General features: G+C 41.4%; 1 pseudogene; it reads left to right on the top strand.

The window, feature by feature from the left end:
• Positions 1-12,756, top strand: part of LOC136626714 (zinc finger protein 850-like) — a 74,802-nt pseudogene extending 62,046 nt beyond the window's left edge.
• The last annotated feature ends 2,024 nt before the right edge of the window (positions 12,757-14,780 follow it).

Here is a 14,780-nt window from a genome sequence, read left to right on the forward strand (position 1 = left end):
AAGGACTCTGGGAATGTCTGCAGGAGTATTTATGGATGTGTCTCCTCATACATAGGATTACACAGTGGTGAAGAAGACTTCTAGTGATGGCTGTCAGGCCCCGGTGTCTGATGGATGGGGAAGACTCCTGAGCCCAACCACAGGGCCTCCACCTCACCCCCTGATACAGGAGGAGATCAATGAGCAGAAGATCCTAGAACTTACCAACAAGATGATTGAGCTGCTGACTGGAGAGGTGATGCTGCTGGGAATGCTGGGACATTAAACAGTAACACTATGGTGGTATAACGTGTCCGGGTGATGACGGTATCATTGTGTTGTCAGGTTCCTATAAGGTGTCAGGACGTCACTGTCTATTTCTCCATGGAGGAGTGGGAGTATTTAGAAGGACACAAGGATCAGTACAAGGACGTCATGATGGAGGACCACCAGCCCCCCTCATCACCAGGTAATAGACAGGACTAAATCCACACGGTCTTTATTATTTGTATGTAGAGAATGAAGTCAGTGGCTGTCTGTGTTTTCCGCAGGTGGATCCAGTAAGAGAACAGCAGTGGAGAGATGTCCCCGGCCTCTTCTTCCACAGGATGATCAGGTAGATGGAGAGAAGGTCTCATGAAATCTCCCCTCTGGTCTGTAGGACGGCTGGGAAGGTCTTGTGCTTAGTCTTATTATATGACTGATACTTGTGTAATGAGAAAGCTGGAGATGGCAGGATTACAGCCGACTGCAGACATTAGATCTCCACATCTTATCACTATTTTCTGGTTCTGGAGACTTCTGGTGGGAATAAAGAAGCAACAGGTTGGATTTATACAGGAGACCTGCAGCTATTTGGCCCAGATCACTACTGCTGTCATGTCATTCCGGCTCCTCATACTAATTAATGACCTTTTCTGGCCATATAAAACCTCCCACACGACTTCTCCAACTGTGTGATGACTTTTACAATATTTATTTCACAGCTTGTGAATCCGGATGAAGATCTGATCCCTATTGATGCTACAGAGACACATGTGAGGGGGGATCAGCCGTGTAAGGAGGGGATCCCTACAGATGACCCCCCAGGTGAGACTACATGTAGAGAAGAGTCTGTGTTGTCGGGGTTTCAGCTCTATATTCCCTTATTCAGCCAAAGACAATCTTCGCATTGTTTTCATTATTCGCTACTGAAAGAATTAAGGGAACATTTAAATCACATGAAGAGTAAAACTTTCAGTCCGGCACATGGAGACTCCAAATCGCAGCTTTATCTTAAATCCATATTAACCCCTTAAGGACGCAGCCCTTTTTTTCCTTTTTTGTTTTTTCATTCCCTGTTTTGAAAACTCATGACTCTATTATTATCCCTGACATGTATGTCTGAGGGCTCGCTGTTTGCAGGATGACTCGTAGTTTTCAGTGGTATTATTTAATATATCATATAATGTACTGAAAAACATTTTAAAAATTGTAAGTGGAGGAAAATGGGAAAAAATGAAATTTGGTCATCTTTGAGTGCGTCTTGTTTCTACGGCGTACAAACTGCAACAAAAATGCCAAGATCTTATTCTCTGTGGGTCAGTATGATTACTATAATGCCAACTTATATCGGTTTTTTGTACTACTTTTATTTTTTCTAAGATATTTAATTTTTATATGTTATTTTCTCTTCCCATCTTCTGGCAGCCATAACCTTTGTATTTTTCCGTCGACATTATTGTGCAAAGCTCATTTTGTGCGAGACGTCCTGCAGTTGCTTTTAGTAACATTTTAGAATACATACGACTTTTTGATTGCTTTTTATTACTCTTTTTCTTGGAGACGGGGCGACCAAAGAGGCAAAATTCTATTATTTTTTCTGATGACGTTCGTTGTACAAGATAGATAATGCGTTACATTGAAAGGTCAGCGGTTTACGGACGCAGCGATACCAAATATGTATTTTTGTTATATTATTTAGATTATTTTATTATAAATGCGGCAAAAGGGATGTTTCTTAAACTTTTATTACTTTTTATTTATTTTAACTAGCTTACCCGTCACGCGTTGCTGCGAAGACAGACATACATTTCGTTTTTATATATCTAGATAACAACCAATGACAGCGCAGCTTTCATGTTACCTCAGTTGTTTAATATATAACAACCAATCGCAACGCAGCTTACATGTTACCTCAGCTTTATAATATATAACACCCAATCACAGCGCAGCTTTCATGTTACCTCAGCAGAAAGAGAAATAACAACCAATTACAGCGCAACTTTTATTCTGCCTCAGCAATATAAAAAATAGCAACCAATCACAGCGCAGCATTCATTTTACCTCGGCGGTATAATATATAGCAACCAATCACAGCATAGCTTTCATGTAACCTCAGTAGTATAAGACGTAGCAACCAATCACAGCACAGCTTTCATGTTGCCTCAGCAGTATAATATATAGCAACCAATCACAGCATAGCTTTCATGTTACCTCAGCAGTATAAGAAATAGCAACCAATCACAGCATAGCTTTCATTTTACCTCAGCATTCTCAATATCCAGCGATTGTCTTGCGAAACGTTCGGCGGATGCATCATTTTGTAGTTGAACACTCATCCCGTTGCTCGTAATGCCTTTTGCTTTCGTGCTTGTAATGAAAATAAAATGATCTTTGTCTGGGGGGGGGCATAACTGTCGATGATGCTCGCACGTGCACCACCTATCGTAGGATAGTTGTACTATGCCAGTAATCTTCCCAGGAGTGTACTCAACAGCTTCCCAAAGTTTCATGGCGATTGGATGAATGGTGTAGTAATGCATAAAGGACAGACAGACATTCATTTTTATATATATATACATGACATCAGGAAGTAAGAGAACTAGATTCCGTAAGTAAATATTTGGACGCTAATTCTTTTAGGCTTAGAATTGAATAATTGAGTTCGGACCCATTCGCTTTTCCTATTTATGACATAAATCAATGCTCGTGCCAAATTTCAAGTTTTAATGACATAGGGAAGTGAGAGAATTAGATTCCGTACGTAAAATTTGGACGCTAATTCTTTGGCACTTAGAATTGAATAATTGAGTTGGGACCCATTAACTTTTCCTATTTATGACATAATTAATGCTCGTGCTAAATTTCAAGTTTCTATGACATTTGGAAGTGAGAGAATTAGATTTCGTACGTAAAATTTGGACGCTAATTCTTTGGCGCTTAGAATTGAATAATCGAGTTGGGACTTGATAAATTTTCCTATTAATGATATAATCAATGCTCGTGCCAAATTATATCGGGAAGTGAGAGAATTAGATTCTGTACGTAAAATGTGGACGCTAATTCTTTTGCGCTTAGAATTTTTAAATGGAGTCAATGCTCGTGCCAAATTTCAAGTTTCTATGACATTGGGAAGTGAGAGAATTAGATTCTGTACGTAAAATTTGGGCGCTAATTCTTTTGCGCTTAGAATTGAATAATCGAGTTGGGACCTCTTAACTTTTCCTATTTATGACATCATTAATGCTGGTGCCAAATTTCATGTTTCTACGATATCGGGAAGTGAGAGAATTAGTGGCAATGATGGAAATCGAACGATCTACGTGGGGGGGGGGGGGGCGGCGTAACTGTCGATGACGCTAGCACGCGCGCCATTTATCGTAGGATAGTTGTACTATGCCAGTAATCTTCCCAGGAGTGTACTCAACAACTTCGCAAAGTTTCATGGTGATCGGATGAATGGTGTAGTAGCGCATAAAGGACAAACACACAGACACACAGACAGACAGACACACACGCATACATTCAATTTTATATATATAGATTACTAGCTTACCCGTCGCGCGTTGCTGCGAAGACAGACAGACATACATTCATTCGTTTTTATATATCTAGATAACAACCAATCACAGCGCAGCTTTCATGTTACCTCAGTGGTATAATATATAACAACCAATCACAGCGCAGCTTTCATGTTACGTCAGCAGTAAGAGAAATAACAACCAATCACAGCGCAACTTTTATTCTGCCTCACCAATATAAAAAATAGCAACCAATCACAGCGCAGCTTTCATGTTACCTCTGCGGTATTATATATAGCAACCAATCACAGCGCAGCTTTCATGTTACCTCAGTGGTATAATATGTAACAACGAATCGCAGCACAGCTTTCATGCAACCTCAGTAGTATAAGAAGTAGCCACCAATCACAGCACAGCTTTCAGGTTACCTCAGCAGTATAAGAAATAGCAACCAATCACAGCGCAGCTTTCATTTTACCTCAGCAGTATAAGAAATAGCAACCAATCACAGCACAGCTGTCATTTTACTTCAGCATTCTCAATATCCAGCAATTGTCTTGCGAAACGTTCATCGGATGCATCATTTTGTAGTTGAACACGCATCCCATTACTCGTAATGCCTTTTGCTTTCGTGCTTGAGATGGAAATCAAACGATCTTTGTCTGGGGGGCATAACTGTCGACGATGCTCGTACGCGCGGCACCTATCGTAGGATAGTTGTACTATGCCTATAATCTTCCCAGGAGTGTACTCAACAACTTCCCAAAGTCTCATGGCAATTGGATGAATGGTGTAGTAATGCATAAAGGACAGACAGACATTCATTTATATATATCAGGAAGTGAGAAAATGACATTCCGTACGTAAAATTTGGACGCTAATTTTTTTGCACACAGAATTGAATAATCGAGTTGGGACCCATTAGCATTTCCTATTTATGACATATTCAATGCCCGTGCCAAATTTCAAGTTTCTATGTGAGAAAATTAGATTCCGTACGTAAAATTTGGACGCTAATTCTTTGGCGCATAGAATTGAATAATCGAGTTGGGACCCATTAGTGTTTCCTATTTATGACATAATCAATGCTCCTGCCTAATTTCACGTTTCTATGACATTGGGAAGCGAGAAAATTAGATTCCGTAAGTAAAATTTGGACGCTAATTCTTTGGTGCTTAGAATTGAATAATCGAGTTGGGACCCATTACCTTTTCCTATTTATGACATAATCAATGCTCGTGCCAAATTTCAAGTTTCTATGACATTGGGAAGTGAGAGAATTAGATTCTGTACGTACAATTTGGACGGTAATTCTTTGGCGCTTAGAATTGAATAATTGAGTTGGGACCTATTAACTTTTCCTATTTATGACATAATCAATGCCCGTGCCAAATTTCAAGTTTCTATGACATCGCGAAGTGAGAGAATTAGTGGCAGTGATGGAAATCAAACGATCTACTTGGGGGGGGGGGGCATAACTGTCGATGATGCTCGCACGCGCGCCACCTATCATAGGATAGATGTACTATGTCAGTAATCTTCTCAGGAGTGTAGTCAGCAACTTCCCAAAGTTTCATGGCGATCGGATGAATGGTGTAGTAATGCATAAAGGACAAACAGACAGACAGACACGCATACATTCAATTTTATATATATAGATTAGTAAAATTTAAAAAACTTATTCTTACTCTTTTTTCTAGACCGCATTAAGGTGCGTTCACACGAGCGTGTTTTTGTGTATACAAATGCACGCATAAAAACACGCTTCTATTTGCAACAATGCATTCCCTATGGTGTGTGCACATGTCCATACTTTGCAGGTGCGTGCCTGCAAAGATAGGACATGTGTGCACCATAGGGAATGCATGCATTGTTTTCAATGGAGCCGCTGCTGCTGCCATCGGTTCCATTGAAAGCAATGCTCTGCCGCCTCCCTGCAGTCTTGTTCAGGGAAGAGCTTTATATATAAGCCCTTCCCTGAAAAAGAAAAATTGTAGTGTATAAAAAAAAAAAATGCAGGCATTCTCTTCCATGAAGTCTCTGCTGCTGCCGGCGGCTCCATGGAAGACAACCGTCTGCTGGCACACCTGAATTGTTTTTCAGGGAAGAGCTCAAATGTAAAGCTTACCTGTCGGCCGCTGCTGTGTCCCCCGCGGGGATGAAGAACACATCTATCGCATGCGGCAGATGTTTCCTTCATCCCCACTAGTTAAAATATGCAGATGCAGCAGAGGAATTCTTCAATTCTCTACCGCAGCTGTAACACATATCAGCTGCAGTAGAGGATTCTACAAATGGCAATTGATTTCAGGGAAGGGCTTTAAATATAAGCCCTTCCCTGAAAATCAAATAAAAGTGCTGAAAAAAAAATGAATGAATGACGAGCGAGAGCTGCCTGTGATTGGCTGAGCACCTCAGCCAATCACATTCAGCTCTTTCAGTAGGCAGGGATTTTAAATCCCCGCCTGCTGATAGATCAGCACCACAGTGCAGGGGACAGAAGGAGAAGATGCGGCTGTGCCCCAGCAGCTGAAGGGAGGTATCTATTTGTTTTTTTTGTTTTTTAAACACTTTTACTTGATTTTCAGGGAAGGTCATATATTTAAAGCCCTTCCCTGAAATCAATTGCCAGCAGCAGAATCCTCTACCGCAGCTGATACGTGTGACAGCTGCGGTAGAGAATTGAAGAATTCCTCTGCTGCATCTGCCATGGATGTGGCAGATGTAGCAGCAGGTAATTCTTTTAACTAGCGGGGATGAAGGAAACATCTACCGCATGCAGATGTGTTCTTCATCCCCGCGGGGGACACAGCAGCAGCCTACAGGTAAGTAATTTTAATTGGCTTTTCAGGAAAGGGCTTATGAAGCCAAGGCTGAGCCCCGGCAGCTGAAGGGAGGTGAGTATTGATTTTTTTTCTCCATACACTTTTTTAAATGGCTTTTCAGGTTAGGGCTTATGAAGCTCTTCCCTGAAAAGTCATTGATAGGGATGCCGGCAGCAGGATTCTCTACCGCAGCTGTCATGTTTGACAGCTGCGGTTGAGAATGAAAGAATTCCTCCTCTACTGCATCTGCCATGGATGTGGCAGATGTAGCAGCAGGGAATTCTTTTAACTAGCGGGGGTGAAGGAAACATCTTCCGCATGCGGCAGATGTGTTTTTCATGCCCACGGGGGTCACGGCAGTGGCGGAACGGTAAGGTTTTTTTTTTGCACTAAAATGTTTCTTTTTCGGGAAAGGGCTTATATGTAAAGCCTTTTCCTCAAAAAGAATGCAAGGTGCTGGCAGAGCATTGTTTTCATTGGAGCCGCCGGCAGCAGACGCAGCTCCATTAACAGCAAGCACGCAGCTGTGTTCACGCGTGTTTTTACTCGTACCTAGGTGCGGACGTATGGACGCACCTAAGTACGCACAAAAACACGCTCATGTGAACGCACCCTAAGGAACATGATCTTGCGTTGCTTTTAAAAATCTCCAAGTGGGTGAAGTGGGAAAAGAACCACAGCTGCACCCATTTGGGGTGGGGGGTCATTTCTGTGGTTTTCATGGTGCAGTAAAAATGATGTCTTTATTCTGAGGGTCAGTGCGAGTACAGGGATACTAAATTCATACAGCTCTTTTATTTGTAGGAATGCTTAAAAATTAAATCCTTTTTTTTAGAAAAAATGTCTTTCTAACGCTCTATCCTACCCTCATTATTACTTGTTATTTTTCCATTGATAGGACTGTGTGACGGCTCACTCTTTGTGGGGTGACCTGTAGTTTGCATTGCTACCATTTTGGGGAACATATAACCTTTTGATAGCTTTTCATTTAATTTTTTTCTTGGAGTGACCAAAAATAATGCAATTCCTCCACTGCCTATTGTTTCTTTTCTGACGGAGACCTTAGTAGACCTTTATGGATGCAGTGATACCAATTTGTAGATTTTTTATTTTACTTTAGATTTTTATGATTCTAATTTTAAAAAAAACGTTATTTCTCGCCCATTGCATTGGGAGACACAGCTGAAGACCAAGGGTATAGCTACTGCCACTAGGAGGTGGGCACTAAGCAAAAAAAGTGTTACCTCTTCCTACCAGCTATACACCTCCTGCACAAACCAGCTAATCAGTTTTAGATTACATTCTCGGAGCTCTATGGTCTATGGCAGGTAGTTGAGTATTCTCTCCACTAAGGTAAGTATTCTCTCCACTAAGGTAAGTATTCTCTCCTCCCTTTCTTCTTATTTCCGGCACTGAAACCACGTTTCTTCACTTCCAACCCCCCCACCCACCGAGACCTCTCTACCTATACCAACCCCCTAGCAGATGCTACTTGGCGTGGCATATTTCTGAGTGGTATGAAGACTTCCCTATGGGAGAAAGTTCAATTTTTTCCTCTTTTGCAGGCCTCCTTACAGCTTGGGAAACCGCTGCGGTGGTCCCGCTGGAGGGACGCAGAGTCTCATGTGGCTACAGCACATGGGGATGCTGCAGGACTGCTTCTCCTTTGTCCGTATCCGAGGTGGCACTGATTTTCATCACTCATTCTTGACTAGCCAATATTATTTCTGAAGCTACTGTTGGTAAGAGTTCTCATTTACCACAAAACAAAGCCAGCCATGTGTGGTTCTGTACAGAAGAAGAGGCTTCAGTTTTGTTTCTTTTGCCGCTCCAGGCCCCGGACCTTGGATAACAAAAAATCCTTGCTGTCCTACAAACCGCGCCCGTCCTGGTATCGCTGACCACTATACTCCAAGTCCGCCTATACTAAATCTTCTGTGTGTATGGCTGTCCCCAACCAAGGCATTCAGAGTGAGCGGATGACGTTTCCTATTCAGGGAGACCTAAATCACTCAAGTATCAGACATATCTGTTCGGGAAGTCATCTCTTTGAGCCATGCCATATAGTTTTCCGCCCGACCCCAAGATTGCTTCTTCAGTTACAGAATTCAAATTTCTCCTTCATAGTCCCATGCTTTGGCTAATGCGATACACACTCTCTCCTCTCAGGGTGAAATTATTCCTGTTTCCCCTTTAGAACAGTGCAGGGGGCTCTATTCCAATCTCTTCATGTTACCCAAGGACGACGGCACTGTCTAACCCATTCTGCATCTGAATCAATATGTCAAGGTTCAACAGTTCCGCATGTAAACATGGGAGTTTCTGTCATCCATCGACATTAAGCAATTCACCCAGTGATCAGTGGGTGGTTTACAGAAAAATAGAGGATGAACTTACTTAGATGAGGAGTTTGCAGGCACCAGCGAACCAGGTTCGCTTTCAAAGTAAGCATGGAAGCATATGGGGGCTTTATATCTCTATGCTCGATGCTTGAAAAGGAGGTGAATCTGTTTATAAGCCCTCCAAAACACATTGCACTTCTCTGTGATTCCTGTGCTGTTTATTCTGGGCAAACAATGACAACTGGAGGTGTTTGTATTCTCCCAGGAAACTTGAATAATGTGTGATACTTTCTTCTAAAAGCTCCTTTAGGCCTCGGTCACACGGGCGATTTTTCCGTGCGACCTGCGCATGCGATCTGCGATCTTAGAGAACCATTGCTTTGCAATGGTATCGTACACATGAGCGCTTTTTATGCGCTCGTCCGATAAATTATAGAACAGAAATCGCAGATCGCACCTATCTGCGATTCCTGTTCTCTTCTCTATATGCGCTCAACGGGGCCGACGGCAGCAGCGCTGACCCCATTGAGAACATATAGTAGACAAATCATTCTTCTCTGCCACAGCTGTAACAGCTGTGGCAGAGAAGAAGGATGTTTGCCCATTGAATTCAATGGAGCCGGCAATACAGCCGGCTCCATTGAAAGCAATGGGCTGCCGGCGATCGCACAATGAATTTTCGGGAAGGGCTTAAAAATATAAGCCCTTCCCTGAAATTCATCCAGAAATGTGTAAAAACTAGAGATGAGCGAGCGTACTCGGAAAAGCACTACTCGCTCGAGTAATTTGCTTTATCCGAGTATCGCTGTGCTCGTTCCTGAAGATTTGGGTGCCGCTGCGGCTGACAGGTGAGTCGCAGCGGGGAGCAGGGGAGAGCGGGCGGGAGAGAGGGAGAGAAAGATCTCCCCGCTCTCCCCTGCAGCTTCCCGCTCCATGCCGGCACCCGAATCTTCAGGGACGAGCACAGCGATACTCGGATAAAGCAAATTACTCGAGCGAGTAGTGCTTTTCCGAGTACGCTCGCTCATCTCTAGTAAAAACAAAAAAAAAATATATACTCACCTGGTCCCGGCAGACGGAGTTCAGCCGCGGCCGGCCGGCAGTTCTCTAGAACTGCTGTGAGTAGTATGCAGCTGAATGACAGCTGAGAACTGCCCCTGATTGGTCCCTGCGCTGAGCCAATGAGAGGCAGCACTCACTCACCCATTCATGAATGAGTAAGAGCTGCCCCTGATTGGTCAGGGCTGTGACCAATTAGAGGCAGCTCATTCAGCAGGCGGGGATTTTAAAGCCCCAGCTGCTGAATACTACTCACAGCAGTTCAGAAGAACTGCCGGACGGCCGCGGCTGAACTCCGTCTGCCAGGAGCAGGTGAGTATATATATTTTTTTTGTTTTTACACATTTCTGGATGAATTTCAGGGAAGGGCTTATATTTTTAAGCCCTTCCTGAAAATTGAATTCAATGCGCTGGACAGCTCCGGCCCGTTTCTAATGAAACGCGGCTAGGAGCAGTTTTTTCGGGCGATTTTTCGGCCCCGGTCACGCGATTTGCGGACGCGCATCCGTCATGCGATCCGCAAATCGCGGGAAAAAACGCCCGTGTGACCGAGGCCTTACTCTGTAACCTTATTAGCTGTATGAGCCATGGATGAGAGCAACAGCTGAGAGCTCCAGCTGTATGTACTAATGTAATATCACCGCATTATAAAATCACAAAAAATAAGCTAATTGGCTAAAATAATCGGTCCATTAGGATGACTGTCAGTAGATTAGGTGCTTCACGAATTATTGTGGCTCATGTAAATGGGAAAAACCTTTAGTGTTTAGATTTTAATAAGAGCCTTATAACTTGCATGAACATTGTATGTACAAATGTCATGAGCTATTGGTATAGTTGTAATGTTATATTCAAAAATATTACAATCCATTTAATTCTTGGCAGATGAAAACAACAGGAGCTCCAACGGACATCTGATATCAAAAGATTTGAAAGCGGAAGATCCTGGTATCATACAAGATACATATGAAGAGCCTCCTATTATCACAAATATATCCTCAGTACTTCATAGCAAAAATCTATCGTCTGATCCTTCTAAACAGGTTCCATCTTCTGATTCTTTACAGATTGTTAAACGAAAAACAAATTACAGAACAGAAGTCAAACCTCAAAAAGTTCACACAGGGGAGAAGTCATATTCATGTTCTCAATGTGGGAAACATTTTAACCGAAAAGCACATCTCGTGTTACATCGGAGAATTCAAACAGGGAGGAAGCCTTATTCATGTCATGAATGTTTTACACAGAAACCAAATTTCATTAAACAGAGAATTCACACAGAGGAGAAGGAATATTCATGTTCTGAATGTGGGAAATGTTTCAGCCGAAATTCACAACTTGTGTTACATAAGAGAACTCACACAGGGGAGAAGCCATATTCATGTTCTGAATGTGGGAAATGTTTTAGCCTAAAATCAACTCTTGGTAAACATCAGAGAATTCACACAGGGGAGAAGTCATATTCATGTTCTGAATGTGGGAAATGTTTTAACCAAAAATACACTCTTGTGTCACATCAGAGAATTCACACAGGGGAGAAGTCATATTCATGTTCTGAATGTGGTAAATGTTTTAACCTAAAATCAAATCTTGTTAAACATCAGAGAATTCACACAGGCGAGAAACCATATTCATGTTCTGAATGTGGGAAATGTTTTAACCGAAAATACACTCTTGTGTTACATCAAAGAGTACACACAGGGGAAAAGTCATATTCATGTCCTGAATGTGGGAAATGTTTTATCCAAAAATCAGCTCTTGTTTTACATCAGAGAATTCACACAGGGGAGAAGCCATATTCATGTTCTGAATGTGGGAAATGTTTTAACCGAAAATCAAATCTTGTAAAACATCAGAAAATTCATACAGTGGAGAAGTCATATTCATGTTCTGAATGTGGGAAATGTTTTAACCTAAAATCATATCTTGTTAAACATCACAGAATTCACACAGGGGAGAAGCCATGTTCATGTCCTGAATGTGGGAAATGTTTTAACCAAAAATCAAATCTTGTTATACATCAGAAAATTCATACAGTGGAGAAGCCATATTCATGTTCTGAATGCGGGAAATATTTTAACCAAAAATCATATCTTGTTAAACATCAGAAAATTCATACAGGGGAGAAGCCATATTCATGTTCTGAATGTGGGAAATATTTTAACCTAAAATCATATCTTGTTAAACATCAGAAAATTCACACAGGGGAGAAGCCATATTCATGTCCTGAATGTGGGAAATGTTTTAACCGAAAATCACATCTTGCGAGACATCATAGGATTCACACAGGGGAGAAGCCATATTCATGTTCTGAATGCGGGAAATGTTTTAACCGAAAAGCACATCTTGTTAAACATCATAGAATTCACACAAGAGTGAAGCCATATTCATGTTCTGATTGTGGGAAATGTTTTGACCAAAAATCAAGTTTTGTGTTACATCAGAGAATTCATACAGGGTAGAGAGGCTATTTTAATGTTCTAAATATGGGAAATCTTTCACACAGAGGAGAAGCCTAATTCATTTTAGGAATATTGGAAATTGTTTTAAGCAGAAATCACATATTGCTGTACATCAGACAGTTCACACAGAGGACAAGCCATATTCAGGTTCTGATTGTGGAAAATATTTTAAGCAGAAACCGACTCTTACTCATCTGTGAATTCACACAAGAGAGAATCTCTTTTTTATGTTAAGAATGTGAGAAATGTTTTGTATTCAAAAGATTGTTATTGAAACTTTAAGGGTAATACAAGAAACACAAATACAATAAAGTATCAAAGATTTAACATATAAGTTGTGATGATACAAATTGTTTAACTTGTCCTATTGTCTTTTGCTTAATAACAATTGACTCAAATTTTCATGTAAATTGGTGATTTTGTTGGTGACATATGCCACCTCTCCGAATATCCCTCTCAAGTATGAATATACCTGAGGCGCTGGTTGTGATAACCAGGAAGGGCTCAGCCTATGGTGTTATTCTCTCGTTGCTTGGTTGCATGCAATCCAAACACAAATTAAAGTAAGAAACCAAGTAGCTAAGTTTAAAAAGAAATTTTAAAAAAGTGTTGGCGGGGTAGAGGGGGAAGGTAATATAGCAGGGTACCTAGGAATAAGGAAGATGAAGAGTAGAGAAGCAGAAAAGGAAGAAGAAGAAATAAAAGAAGCAGTAGCTTTGCAGATGTGGACCGCGAGTCATGAACAGGGATGGACTATTGGGTTCTTAAATAGATGTATAGATGGAGTATCTCCTATTACTGTACAATTCCGTTTGCTAGCCAGCTAGAGAGAGATGGTGAGTCTTGAACAGCTATCCATACTACGCAGGTGGTGTAGAAAGTTGTACATTCCTTTTCAAGATCAGAGCATCTTAGTTGCTCCATATATTTTATGGCATTAATGGCTTCTACCCATTCTATTCTCAGGATTGCATTACTTTGTTTTGAGTATCTGGGAATGATTTGTCACATCGCCATGATAAAATATCCTAACAATGTATTTTTATTTTTAGATATTGACCCTGGAACATGGACAAAAGTGCCATTTCTGGGGTGATATCAATTCAGGGTTCTACATACCGCCCAATATAACCTAGAGAAGTCCTTCCATAACGGAGCTATAAGCGGACACTGCCACCAAATGTGCAACATTGAACCAGAGTCTGACCAGTACCTCCAGCATTGTTCTGATGCAGAGGGAAACATTTTGTGTAGTTTGGTTGGGGTTCTGTACAAGTGTGAGACTATTTTAAAGTTGAGCTCTTGAAGATACAGTCATTTTATAAGACAGTATATAGGATTTAGACCAGAGCTCTCCAGAAAAAGCCCTACCCAATGCTCTCTCACCTACTTCCCCATCCAGCTAAGTTCAAAGCTCTCAGTCTGTTCATATTGTAGCAATCGCATATGTAGGTGCAACAGGGGCGATACATAGCTTCTCAAAAGGGGTAAGATCTACTGGTAAATATGATCTTGGGGTTAAGGTGTTAATATAACTACGTAGTTGAAAATATTGGACCAAGATCCAGTTGGTAGATTAGAGTCAACCTTAACTTCAAGAAGAATCTCACACTCCTGGGCCCATGACATCTCGCATCTGAGGGGAAGTCATTTTTGGGTGGAATGAAAGGTAAGTCCCTGAGGAATCCAGAAAACCCCTTGTATCTAAAAAATATTTATATATGATTTTGGGCCGACTATGCATTTTGAGTGCATTAATTCTTCCAAACCAGGAGGGCAGAAGTTTTTGCCTTCCTTTGAGTTCTGACTCTAACGTCTGTATAAGGGGTTTATAATTTAGGGGTTGCTGAAATCTGACTTCACAAATATTTTAGGGAGGAGCTCTTCCACTGAAAGCGGAATAATTCTTGGGGGGTGTTTGGGTTCATCTGAGGGAATAGATATATTAAGTATTTCTGGCTATTGTGTGTTGATGCTGTATGTAGCAAATTCCTGTAAAATCACAGAAAGGCCTATTCTAGGATTTGGGAACAATAAACAGAAGTTTGCCAGCAGCACAGCTTCCTCACTATAATATGGTAGGACAGGTTTATGATGCCCAGTCACCAAAGGCTCCGATCCCAGGGTCCACTTCATCCACAGAAAATACGTAGCGGTGACAGCATAGAAGGTGCAAATAAAACATTCCTTTACTCCTCCATAGTTTACATGCAACGTTTCGACTGCAAAGGAGTCATTTTCAAGCATAAAAGCAAGACATACACCTGCACATTTTATACAAATTACCCATAAACATCAACAAATCAGAGATGCAGGTCCAGAATTGCAATC

The sequence above is a fragment of the Eleutherodactylus coqui genome, chromosome 4 (assembly GCF_035609145.1).
Source record: "Eleutherodactylus coqui strain aEleCoq1 chromosome 4, aEleCoq1.hap1, whole genome shotgun sequence".
Taxonomy (NCBI): Eukaryota; Metazoa; Chordata; class Amphibia; order Anura; family Eleutherodactylidae; genus Eleutherodactylus; species Eleutherodactylus coqui.